At 36.4% G+C, this 14,483-nt stretch overlaps 1 protein-coding gene across 2 annotated transcripts in view; it reads left to right on the forward strand.

The window, feature by feature from the left end:
- LOC114907483 (patched domain-containing protein 4) overlaps window positions 1-14,483 on the forward strand; it is a 174,103-nt gene that overhangs the window by 70,516 nt on the left and 89,104 nt on the right. The window lies entirely within an intron of this gene.

A 14,483-nucleotide genomic window follows, 5' to 3' on the forward strand; every position in this document is an offset into this window, starting at 1 on the left:
CAAGACGTTTCCATACACAAGGTGCACTAGAATGACACTATCTAGAGTAAGACACTACTACATCACCAGTGTAGAGTGCAATGGTCAAGAAGTGCCTTCCCCGCTGCAGTGACTTGCTTTTCATATCCATGTTCAGGAAGTTGAGAGGATGCCAGTCACTATATTACTAGACCATACTGTTGATACTCCTATCCTACAATTTGATGTACATTTTGAGAGAAAACAGAAATAATATTCATGGAGATTCTTGAGTTCACAATTCAAAAATATCGGTCTTTGGAGTATTCTGGGTTCAAGTTTCATTAGACCAGATTGATAGAAAACATAATTCAGCTCCACTAGGCAGAACAGATCCAGGGATTTGATGACAGTAAGGTATAAAGAATCTCTTATAAACCAGTGAAGACAGTTAAGAACAGATACATATACCTTTTTTTTTTTTTTTTGGCCACACGGCATGTGGGATCTTAGTTCCCTGACCAGGGATCGAACCCGCGCCCCCTGCATTGGAAGTGCAGAGTCTTAACCGCTGGACTTCCAGGGAAGTCCCCAAGAACAGATACATATACCTCTTTATCAAAAGGTTCTGAACTTAAATGCCTTGGGGGACAGGTTGCGAATACCGATACGTTTACACTGGTATGTGCAATAGACTTATAAGACAATAGGGAATGATGGGGATTGGTGCAAGAGAAAATATATAGACAGCCAAAAGGCACTGAAATTTAATTTTTTAAAAATCCACCACCTATATGAGATACTTCTGCAAGCCAGGTTGTATGGTCAGGGAGCCAGGAAAACTGACAATGGAGATTTAATAACAACGCATAAGTATTCAGCACTTAGAATGTTCCAGTAATAACACCTTACAGGTATTAATTTACCTAATCCTTATAATAATCCATTGTATATGAACTTCTATTATAGGTCAGAACAATGAGACAGAATTTTACTAATTGGCTGAAGGTCATATCAGATAGTATGTGGTAGAGCCAGGGTACAAACACAGCAGCTCTGTCTCCATCTATGCTCTCTGCCGCTAAGTGTATTGTCTTTCCAAGTCTTCATAAGTAGCTAATTATTAGACAAGTTAAAGTTCTAGAAACAAAATTAATACTGTCTACCAGATTCTCTCAAAACTCAGACATATTTTCTATCTGATAAAAAGAAAAAAGTATACATAGTATTAATATATTATATCATATTAATATATTAATTATATACACATACACACAATTACTCAGTTCAGTATAGTTTGAAATTTAGCATGAAGCAGGTCTGCTTTGGTCTCTATTCAAAAATAATTTAGATACTGAAAAAACAAGAGAGCCAAAAGAAGAAAACAAAGTTTTAAAAGGAAAAACTCACCTCAATATAATATCACCACAAGTTTTTCTCATCATGTAGACTCCATGGATATTGCTAAAAATATCAGTGTGTTTGAATGAAAATTCGTATGTTGAAATGTTAGGCTTTCTATACCTGAAATGAATGGTAAAAATAGGGCAGAGTAATAAAAAGTTATTTGAATATGCATATGCAACATAAATAGCAGTTGACTCAGCATTAATTTTATTTAATTAAAACGATCAGTAGTTTTTTTCACCTTCCATTAAATGAAGGATTTCTTCTAAGACAAGAATATTGAATGGGAATAGTTATATCATAAACTTTTCTTTCTCCATTTTTTACATATTTCTAACTTTATAATGCTAAAAAATATTTTGACTAAATATATGGCTTTCATACAACATTTTGCTATCTTGGCAAATCCTTTGTTACCACAAATAATTTTATTACTGTTCAAAAATATTAGACCATTCTAGCTAGTTACTTCATAGAATTCCATGTGTCCTCATATCTGTCTTTGTACCACTTGTAAGTTTTTAGCATGTCCTTCCTTTTGTACTGTGTGGCCTTTTTCAATATTTACTTAAGGCACAGAGAACCGGTCCTATCACCATGATAATTTTTATTCAACTATGTCAGCATAAAGGAGCAATAAGAATAGCAGCTATGCACAAGAAAGGCAGGAGTCATTAAGAAGTTAGGGTCTGACGCAGACATAGTAATGGACTTGAGGACACAGGGAGGGGGAAGGGTAAGCTGGGACAAAATGAGAGAATGGCATGGACATATATACACTACCAAATGTAAACTAGATAGCTAGTGGGAAGCAGCCACATAGCACAGGGAGATCAGCTCGGTGCTTTGTGACCACCTAGAGGGGTGGGATAGGGAGGGTGGGAGGGAAAGGCAAGAGGGAGGGGATATGGGGATATATGTATACGTATAGCTGATTCACTTTTTTATACAGTAGCAACTAACACACAACTGTAAAGCAATTATACTCCAATAAAGATGTTAAAAAAAAAAAAAAAGAAGTTAGGGTCTGAGAATAATTCCAGGAATCACATGAAGAGATATATGATGTTTTATGAATACAAATCAGTTTTCAAAAGTAAATGGAAATGTGTTGGAATGGTCACAATTAAATTAGAAATTCCCATATTATTCATTTCACTGCAGAGAACCCGATGCTCATGTTAAACTCATAGAGAAAATCTTAACACAATTGAAAACATGAAAATTTGTCTTTAACCACAAGCTTAAAGAAAATCTTAAATTATAAATTATGTAATTGTTCTCCCTACCTTTGAAATTCCTCCAATACAAGTTGTATCTCACATCAACTTTAATTTCCATCACAGGTGTGCTGGGGTTTAGGGTGGCTTCCCCAAACTATGCCACAGTGGCATCTTGATTATTTTGAACTGAAGCTGCTTGAGAAGCAGCTGATGAAGGAAACTCTGACCCTCCTCTGTCCTCCTGAAAGCATGAAATAAATCTCTCATGTGAAAGGTGCCCTCCCTGCATCTGGAGATAGAAGGGATACCCTGTTGCCAGAGACAGGGAATTTGAGGCTGAAAAGCCTGTGAAAACAAACCTTGTTACTTCTTTAATTCATTACCCCAAGCCCAAACTCTGTTTAGATTTTTCACCAGTTAAACAGCCAAAACCTAAGTTTCTTTGTCTTGTCAATTTCTTACAAATTTATCGTTTCTTTGTCCAAAAAGTACAGTGGATGCCTGCTTTGGCCACTTCTTAGGTCCTATTTCTATGAGTGCTCCATGAGCACAAATTAAAATTTGGGTTTTTTTCTCCTGTTAATCAGTCTTGTGTCAGTTTTATTATTAGTCCAGCCACAAGACTGGGGTAGAGGGGGAAATTTGCCCTCCCTGACAGGTCCAGTTATGACAAACTACGTGTGCATTAAATTGTTAATTAAGCCATACTTGTAATGTATTAACATTTATCTTCCTTTCTGATGCATAATCACTGGTAAATATCTTCTGAAACTGGACCCATATATGTACCTTAGATATTCTTTAAGCATCTGTTGATCCGAACTAAAGCTTTATATGAAATAGCAGCTTTCATTAAAAGAACCATTAAATGAATCATTTTTAAAAGATTTAAAAGAATCATTTTTAGGGCAATTACCCTTAAATCTTTGTTTTTTGTTTTGTTTTTTTAATACCATGCATTTTCTGTCTTCCTTCCTTTCTTTCTTTCTTTTATTTTATTTATTTTTGGCTGCATTGGGTCTTCGTTGCTGCGTGCGGCCTTTCTCTAGTTGTGGCAGGTGGAGGCTACTCTTCATTGCAGTACGCAGGCTTCTCATTACAGTGGTTTCTCTTGTTGCGGAGCACGGGCTCTAGGTGCACAGGCTTCAGTAGTTGTGGCACACGGGCTCAGTAGTTGTGGCGCACAGGCTTAGCTGCTCTGCGGCATGTGGGAATCTTCCCGGACCAGGGCTCGAACCCGTGTCCCCTGCATTGGCAGGCAGATTCTTAACCACTGTGCCACCAGGGAAGCACTAAATCATTGTTTTTAAGATTTAATTTAATATATAACAAAGAAGGGAATCCTTGAATTTTTTGCAGATTTTAGTAATTAGGAGGTCAATGATGATTATCAAGTTATATATTTATGTAGAAACATTACTAATGAAAAATATTTATGATAAAACACTTATTGACCATTTGTGTCACTCTTCAATCAGAGCCTCTCATTTCTATTTAAATATACCATATTACAAGGTGAAGGAAATGTGTCATTCTTTTTGCTTAAATATTGCATATGTTGTACTGCCATGAATTTACATAGGAACTGGGTTAGAATTCCATTCCATTTACTGAAATGTTTGATATTTATGATTTATAGTATTTTTGTAAATGTAAAACTAGAATTACCCTGTTTTCTAGGTTCTAAGATTATAATGACCGGTTAGCATAGATTACCATAATATTTAGAGTTTTAAAATTTGAACTTCATAGGCCTTTAAGCCATTAGCATAGTTTGTTGAGTTTACTGGTGATTTACTATTGTCTTTATTTTTCCTTAATATGTTAAAATAACTTTAGGCATTTGCCAAAATTTTATCCTATTACACACAAAGACTGAGTTTTGCATATGGTTGCACTATAAAAAACTAAAATTGGAAATCTCAAGTTATTTGCCCTTCAAATCTTGAAATACCAAATGTGCCTTCCTAAATAGAAAAAAAAATTTTTTTTCAAAACTGTTTTAATGTCATGCTTTTAAATTACTCTCAGAATGTCTGCCTGAACTGTAAGAAAACTAAATATTTAAACCACTGAAAACTAAACCTTTCCGTTCTGAAGCTCAAAATCATATTTTGAATCATGCATAAATGCAACATTGGCATTATAAGGCATCATTAAAACTTCCTTTAGTAATATTCTTTCAACACGCTAAAACTCATTTTTCTTTTGCAGAAACAAACTAAAAAAGCAAACAAAAACTACTTTGCAAACGTTATTAGCCACCCAATTGTCTTTCTTCCTCCATTTTACCTCTAACACAGTTTTCTTGCCTTTGTCGTCATTTATTTGACTTTTTGATGTCTACTTTTAAATTTTACCCTAACGTTTAGAAATGTGTAATCTATATAAGTAATCATCCAAATGTATGTCTATATTTAATTTGATTTATTTTCTTATATTTATTAATTAAATTAAATCATAATTAATTCTTTAGTTCAATTCCATTCTGAAGGCATTAAGGGCATGTTTACTCTGTGCTTTGCCATATACATTATATATATTATTTTATAGTCCTTTTAAACATTTTTCAAAGTTATTTATCTTGATATGCATTAGTTGCCCTCAAAAAAATATAGTCTTGTTTGGAAGTCAGTTACACTACATTTATGAGTTAATTCGTGATTTCATTCAAAATTCTTCTTGAACACCTATTATCTTTTAGACATTATGCTAGGTAGTGGGGGAAAAATAGGTAAGTCAGACTGATGTGGTCCCTTCATTCATGGAGATTAAGTTCTAATTTTTGTACATATGGAAAATTAAGGACTGATTTAGGATATAATCTGAGATATTTTGCAAAGATAAATAGTAAGCACCATGAAAGGGCCATAAAAAAAGAGAGATGAGGTTGTGGTTGACTTCTTGAAGAAAATTCAAGGGAAGATGAAACTCGATGTCAGCTTCATAGGTAGACAGTTCTTCTAATTAGAGATGCTGCTACAGACATTTTTAATCGCATACCTTCCTTACAAACCACTAAAAGCAAACAAAGAGTCACAACTATAAATTGTGAAGAATATCTGCTCTGTTGGACCAAGATGAGAGATGATGAAGAGTCAACATGTATCCATCTCCTTGATCTTATGGCAGGCTGCAGATTTCCTGACAGTTAAATGTCAGAACTCTGGAAAGAGCTCAGACCACTGTTCTAATAGCAGAATGAGATGTAGAAGCCAAGGCAAGCCTTGGGAGGGTCAGAGAAATGTCCCATGAGAACCCAGTCTAATACTGTAAAATGTTAGGAAAAATGGAGCAAAGGAAAGAGTAGTCTTCTTTGATGTAGCTAAGCCTGGGTGAGGGCCGGAGTGGGAGCAGTGTGGACTACCTCTTAATCTCAGGGAACCTACATTTCAGGAGGGTCTCTGTGAGCCATACAGACTTCCTGAGTACCAAAAGCTAAAAGGAAATGGGCAAGCAGGATGGAAGACACAGAGGATTTAGTGAGGGAGAGCCTAAGATGGCCAGTCCAAACTGAAACGTGAAGGGCGAGCCCACCTCACTTCTGCTGCCAACCCCTCAGGGTTCAGCAATAGCTGGTCCAGACAGAATTGCCTCCATTTCATAACCAGGGAGGTTCCAGCATACAAAATGAAGGAAAAAAATGTAAGCAAAATGCAGATAATGAAGTTCTACCAGAAGAGCAGTTTACCCCAGAAAAACCTCAAAGCATGCCACATAGAAGATACAAACACCACAACCTCACTAGGTATTACAAACATGTAAAAAATAAACACAAAAGAAAACAGAAAAACTGAAGAGACAGTTAAAAAAAAAAAGGAATATTAAGTAGGCAGAACTCAGGGCAAAAGGGAAGGAAAAAATAAAATTATTAGAGAGATAAGCTACCTTGAAAGCAACAAAACAAGTGAAAACACATTTAGAAACATAGAACACAGACATGAGGAAATTGCATAAAGTGAAATAAAAAAGAACAAAAATAGGAAAGCAATTAGAAGATGATTGAGAGGGAGACCAAGGCATCAATATAATGATAAGCAATTATTCTGAGGGAAAATATAGAAAAATGGAACAGAAATAAAATATTCATAATTACCCCAACCATCCTTCAAGTATTAAGATTAAAGATAGATAATCTCCTGGGTGTAATAGCTCAGGAAATATAGCACACAAGACCCCTTTTTAAAAATGAATTATGTTTATAAAATGTCATTAAAAAGGGAATCAGAATCAAAAAGGAGAAGCCATGATAAAGCTATTGAATATAGAACCAAAGTTATCAATTCTTGTTATTATAATCATAGTGTCCAAAGATAATGCTGTAAAATTCTGTAAATATATATATTTTTAGTTATCCATTGCTGCATAACAAATTACCCCAAAACATACTAGCTTAAAACAACCAAAATTACTATCTACCATTTCTAGGAGTCAGGAACCTGGATATGGCTTAGCTGGATCCTCTGTTTCAGGATCTTCTGTAAGGTTGTGATTAATTTTCAACTAGGGCAGGATCCCTTCCAAGCTCACTCAGTGGCTGTTGACTGGGTTCAATTCCCCACAGACTGTTGGATGGAGAGTCTCAGTTCCTCAGTAGCTGTTGTAGGCCAAAGACTATTCTCAGTTCCTTGTCACACGGAATTCTCCAAAATAAGAACATGCTTCATGGAAGCACAAGAGAGTCTGTGAGCAAGACGGCAGTCAAAGCCTTTTACAATCTAATCACAGAAGGGACATTCCATCACTTTTGCTCTATTTTATTTATTAAAAGCAAGTCACCAGACTCAAATCAATAAAATTAGAACTGAAAAGGAGAAGTTACAATGGACACCGCAGAAATACAAAGCATCATAAGAGACTACGACAAGAAACTCTATGCCAATAAAATGGACAACCCGGAAGAAATGGATAAATTCTAAGAAAGGTATAACCTTCCAAGACTGAACCAGGAAGCAATAGAAACTGTGAACAGACCAATCACAAGTATTGAAATTGAAACTGTGATTAAAAATCTTCCAACAAACAAAAGTCCAGGACCAGATGGCTTCACAGCTGAATTCTATCAAACATTAAGAGAAGAGCTCACACCCATCCTACTCAAACCCTTCCAAAAAATTGCAGAGTAAGGAACACTCCCAAACTCATTCTACAAGGCCACCATCACCCTGACACCAAAACCAGACAAAGATACCACAAAGAAAGAAAATTACAGACCAATATCACTGATGAATATAGATGCAAAAATCCTCAACAAAATACTAGCAAACAGAATCCAACAGCACATTAAAAAGAGCATACACCATGATCAAGTGGGATTTGAGGATTCTTCAATATATGCAAATCAATCAATGTGATACACCATATTACCAAATTGAAGAATTAAAACCATATGATCATCTCAATAGGTGAAGAAAAAGCTTTTGACAAAATTCAATACCCATTTATGATAAAAAAAACTCTCCAAAAAGTGGGCATAGAGGGAACCTACCTCAACATAATAAAGGCCATATACGACAAACCCACAGCAAACATCATTCTCAATGGTGAAAACCTGAAAACATTTCCTCTAAGATTAGGAACAAGACAAGGTTGTCCACTCTCACCACTATTATTCAACATAGTTTTGGAAGTCCTAGCCATGGCAATCAGAGAAGAAAAAGAAATAAAAGGAATCCAAATTGGAAAAGAAGAAGTAAAACTGTCACAGTTTGCAGATGACACGATACTATATATAGAGAATCCTAAAGATGCTACCAGAAAATTACTAGAGCTAATAATTTGGTAAAGTAGCAGGATACAAAATTAATGCACAGAAATATCTTGCATTCCTAGACATGAACAATGAAAGATCAGAAAGAGAAATTAAGGAAACACTCCCATTTACCATTGCAACAAAAAGAATAAAATACCTAGGAATAAACTTACCTAAGGAGACAAAAGACCTGTACGCAGAAAACTATAAGACACTGATGAAAGAAATTAAAGATGATACAAACAGATGGAGATATATACCATGTTCATGGATTGGAAGAATCAATATTGTGAAAATGACTATACTACCCAAAGCAATCTACAAATTCAATGCAATCCCTATCAAACTACCAATGGCATTTTTTACAGAACTAAAACAAAAATTTCATATTTTGTATGGAAACACAAAAGACCCCGAATAGCCAAAACAATCTTGAGAAAGAAAAACAGAGCTGGAGGAATCAGGCTCCCTGACTTCAGACTATACTACAAAGCTACAGTAATCAAGACAGTATAGTACTGGCACAAAAACAGAAATATAGGTCAACGGAACAGGATAGAAAGCCCAGAGATAAACCCATGCACATATGGTCACCTTATTTTTGATAAAGGAGGCAAGAATACACAATGGAGAAAAGACAGCCTCTTCAGTAAGTGGTGCTGGGAAAACTGGACAGTTACATGTAAAAGAAAGAAATGAGAACACTCCCTAACACCACACACAAAAATGAACTCAAAATGGATTAAAGACCTAAATATAAGGCCAGACACTATAAAAGTCTTAGAGGAAAACATAGGCAGAACACTCTGTGACATAAATCACAGCAAGATCCTTTTTGACCCACCTCCTAGAGAAATGGAAATAAAACCAAAAATAAACAAATGGGACCTAATGAAATTTAAAAGCTTTTGCACAGCAGAGGAAACCATAAACAAGATGAAAAGACAACCCTTAGAATGGGAGAAAATATTTGCAAACAAAGCAACTGACAAAGGATTAATCTCCAAAATTTACAAGTAGCTCATGCAGCTCAATACCAAAAAAATAAACCAATCCAAAAATGGGCAGAAGACCTAAATAGACATTTCTCCAAAGAAGACATACAGATGGCCAAGAGGCACATGAAAAGCTGCTCAACATCACTTATTATTAGAAAAATGCAAATGAAAACTACAATGAGGTATCACCTCACACCGGTTAGAATGGGCATCATCAGAAAATCTACAAACAACAAATGCTGGAGAGGGTGTGGAGAAAAGGGAATCCTCTTGAACTGTTGGTGGGAATGTAAACTGATGTAGTTACTATGGAGAACAGTATGGAGTTTCCTTAAAAAACTAAAAATAGAATTACCATATGACCGAGATATCCCACCACTGGGCATATACCCAGAGAAAACCATAATTCAAAAAGCACATGCACCCCAATGTTCATTGCAGCACCTTTACAATAGCCAAGTCATGGAAGCAACCTAAATGCCCATCGACAGACAAATGGATAAAGAAGATGTGGTACGTATATATGATGGAATATTACTCAGCCATAAAAGGGAATGAAATTGGGTCATTTGTAGAGACATGGATGGACCTAGAGACTGTCATACAGAATGAAGTAAGCCAGAAAGAAAAAACAAATATCGTATATTAACACACATATGTGGAATCTCGAAAAATGGTACAGATGAACCGGTTTGCAAGGTGGAAATAGAGACACAGATGTAGAGAACAAATGTATGGACACCAAGAGGGAAAAGTGGCTGGGGGGGCGGTGGTAGTGGTGGGATGAATTGGGAGATTGGGATTGATATCTATACACTAATATGTATAAAATATATAACAAATAAGAACCTGCTGTATAAAAAATAAATTAAATTTAAAAATGCAAAAAAAAAAAAGAACAGTGCCTGACACATACTAGGCACTCAATGAATGTTATCAGTATCATCATTACTATTATTCCAGTTATTAAAATGCTGCTGTGAGTATCACTGGACACGTAGTTTTATTCACTTCTCTAATTATTTTCTTATGATAAATTCCTAAAAATGAAATTGCAGGCAAAAGCATATATATCATTGTCAAATTTGTCATTGTCAAACTTTTCAACCAGTTTATGTTAATTTATCTTCTCAGCAGAACATGACAATGTCTGTTTCCTCAAACTCTCACCAGTTGTCAAGTCCTCTTAATAACTGATGATAACTTGAAAAGCAAGAGATGCTATTACATTTTCATTTTAGTTTGTGTATCATTATTGAGGCTAAATTTTTTTCCCTCTTTTTATGAAGGTATAATTGACATACAGCATTATATTAGTTTCAGATGTACAGCATAATGATTTGATATTTGTATACATTGCAAAATGTTCACCACAATAAGTCTAGTTAACATCCATCACCACACATAGTTACAGAGTTTTTTTTGAGATGAGAACTTTTAAGATTTACTCTCTTGGACCTCCCTGGTGGGGCAGTGGTTAAGAATCTGCCTGCCAGTGCAGGGGACATGGTTCGAACCCTGGTCTGGGAAGATCCCACATGCCGCGGAGCAGCTAAGCCCATAGACCACAACTACTGAGGCCTGCGCACCTAAAGCCCGTGCTCCACAGTAAGAGATGCCACCGCAATGAGAAGCCCGTGTGCCACAAGAAGAGTAGCCGCTGCGCACCGCAACCAAAGAAAGCCTACGCACAGGAACGAATACCCAATGCAGCCAAAAATAAATAAATAAATTTATTTTAAAAAAAAAGTTTACTCTCTTAGCGACTTTCAAATATGCAATACTTAACTATAGTCACCATGCTGTACAATACATCTCCATGATTTACTTATGGTATAACTGGAAATTTGTACATTTTTATTTCCTTCATCCATTTGCCTGCCATTCCACCCCCCCACCTCTGGCAACCACCAGTCTGTCATCTGCATCTATGAGCTTGGCTTTTTTTTATTCCACACATAAATGAGATCATGAGATATTTGTCTTTCTCTTTGTGACTTATTTCACTTAGCATAATGCCCTCAAGTTCCATCCACGTTGTCCCAAATGGCATTTTCTTTTGATGAATACCCAGAAGTGGAATTTCTGGATCAGAGGCTGAATTTTTTTAATCTCCTTATTGGCAGGAGAAATTTCTTCTTTTGTGAATTACAATTCATATTCTTTGGGATGTATTATTGGAATTAATAACTTATAGTTTCTAATTTTAGAACATAAGCACCTCTGGAATATTGATGAATTGAGATTTTAGCAGACTTTCAGCCAGATAGAATTCATTTCCCATCTGGAGCAGGCCGCTGAGAAGGCTCTGAGGAACTCACCCTTTGTCCCTGGGAAGGTAGAATTGTGTGTTTGAGCCAACTTGAAAGATAGCCAGGAGAGTGTTCACTTTCTGTGTGCTGAATTATACCTAATAAGGGCTTTTTAAGGTTTTGAGGACTCCAGCAATAAGCTGAGTGAGGTACATCAAATGGAATAGCAGTTTCAGGAAGTGCTTTATCAAAGTAAAAAGCATAAGAAATTGGAGAGTGATGTGGTCTGTGAAAGTCCCCAAATGGTATGACCAACCTGGAAGAACAAGGCATCTGAGAGCTAAAAGGGGGAAGACATGAGAGAGAGGGAAGAACAGAAGAGCTGAAGGCTTGCTTGGGGGCTAGTCTCAAAAATCTCAAAAATATGACCCATTTAGCCCCCGTCTTATATACAGATGGCCAGGGATGTGTGCGTAAAGTTGAAGAAACATATGGCACACTATATACTTTCCAAAAGCAAGAGTTTCCATATTTATCTTTGTATGCAGAATGCTAATAGGTACTTAAGAAATATTACTACTTTAAAGAATGAGAGTAGTAGCACAGTTAGCCTAGGTGAGTGTAACAGTGATACATGGATACTTGGAGGAAGAGAGATACAGAGAGTAGTGATTGGAGGTGGAGTGTGGTTATCAATGTCAACCTCATGAAGCGAAAAGGATACACCCAAGACAAGGCAAGATCAGTAGCTAGGCAAACTGTCAGGAAGTGAGAAATCGATGAAACCAAGAATTGGTTGGGAATACAGATATTAGGAAACAACAGAGGGATATCTTGATATTGGGATAAGCACCGGCCTCAGCCAGGATGGTTATGTATGTTAGAATCTATAACATGAAGCATTCCCCAAGTGAATTAGTAATTTATTTACTTAGTAATTATGCATTGAACACGCAGTATGTGACTGAATATGCTACTTACTGGGTATATGATGGTGAACAAGGTACATCCGGTAACTTCAAGAAACAAACAATGACAGCAGAGCATAAAGGCTGTGATGGAATAAGGAAAGAGTTTTAAAGGAGTCTCAGTGGGGAAGCCTAATTCATCCTTGGGGGTGATGAAGCCTTCCCAAAGGAGATGAGACAAATACGGATGACTGTAATGACTGACAATTCAGGATTCGTTAGTTGAGTTGAAGGAGGACAGTTGGAGAGTACAGTTGGCCCTCAGAATCTGCAGATTCCTTATTCGAGGATTCAAACAAATGCAGACCAAAAATATTTGAAAAAAAAAAATCCAGAAATTTCCAAAAAATAAAAGTTGAATTTGTGGAGTGCTGACAACTATTTATATAGCATTTGTATTGTATTTACAACTACTTAACTTTGCACATTTTGTCGATATTAGGCATTATAAGTAATCTAGAGATGATTGAAAGTAGATGGAGGCTGAGCATACATTATATGCAAATATTATGCCATTTTCTATAAGGGACTTCAGCATCCACTGATTTTGGTGTCTGTGAGGGTCCTGGAACCAATCCCTCATGTATACTAAGGGATGACTGTAAATTCCTGAAAGGGGCAGCAGGATGCAGCAAAATACGGAGTCCAGAAGGAGCTTGGAGCACTCAGGGAACCTCTTGTATTTTGGTGTGAATACAACCTGGAGCCTATAACGGAAGCAGGCATATAATTGCTTGGCTTTAAAAAAATTTTAATTACCAATTGTATTCTTAGTGGCATGACCTAAAACAACCAGATTTCCTGAATGTTACTTTTAGAATTGTTATGGGTGCAAGGATACATGAGAGTCAAAGATCAGTTAGAAAATACTGAGAATGTGCACTTTACCAGAATATGTGTGTGCAGACAGAGACTTGTAAGTTGCATGAGGGACCAGACTCAACTATCTTTTTCACCATTGAATCCCCAGTATCTGGAATGGTGCCTAGTATATAAATATTTGTTAAAGGAAAGTGAAAATGAGTGACACTGCCACAGCTTGATTATAAAAATGTAGCTTGGTATGAAATGTTTTAAATTCCAGATTGTTTCTGGCTGATATTTTTACATTTACTGGCCAACTTCCCTGTTCGCCAGTAATTTGTGGTCAGCAAATAAAGATCAATGTTAATATTAGCCTACAATTGACACAATGAGAAAGGAAAATCTGCAAGAAATAAAAACACTGTGCTTTCCAAAATCAAGTATTTTTCTTAGATTATTGTAGTTTTCTCAACCAGGGACAGTTTTGCCCCTCAGCCCCCTGGGGATATTCTGCAATGTCTGGAGACATTTTTCATTGTCAGGACGGGAGGAATTCTTCTGGTATCTGGTGGGTAAAGACAGGATGCGGATAAACTTCATGCACAGAATGGGATGGCCCCCACGACAAAGAAATATTTCCAGCCTAAAAATGTCAACAGTGTTAAGGTTGAGAAATCCTGGAGTTTTTAGACTCAGGGTCTCTGCTTATTTGACACGGGTCGTCAAAAGATGGTTTTATCTTTGAACTCTTAGAATTCTTCTAGCTCTCGAAGTCTATGTTTTTATTATAATGACTGTATTTGTCTCCTTAATAGAACAAAATACAGTAGGAAGCAGGGAGGAGAAAATGGATTTTGGCTCTTGAGTGAAGTATGCTTTGAAGAGTTAGCCATTTGCCTGCTGCTAAAATGAGATGAAATATTGGAGCCAACTTTTTTCTTGTTTTCTTTCCAGAATGGAGCCTGGGAAAACTTAACAAGTAGGGAATGTCTCTGGCATTTCTCCTAACTTATCTCTTATCATTATTGGTACTCACCCCCCTCTGCTTCTTTATGTCTTCTCTTTGTGTGTTGTCACCTCACCCATAAAGGATCCCATTATTTATATATGGAGTCCCCCAT

The sequence above is a fragment of the Monodon monoceros genome, unplaced genomic scaffold (genome assembly GCF_005190385.1).
Source record: "Monodon monoceros isolate NGI ecotype Baffin Bay Population unplaced genomic scaffold, NGI_Narwhal_1 Super_Scaffold_3, whole genome shotgun sequence".
Lineage (NCBI taxonomy): Eukaryota > Metazoa > Chordata > Mammalia > Artiodactyla > Monodontidae > Monodon > Monodon monoceros.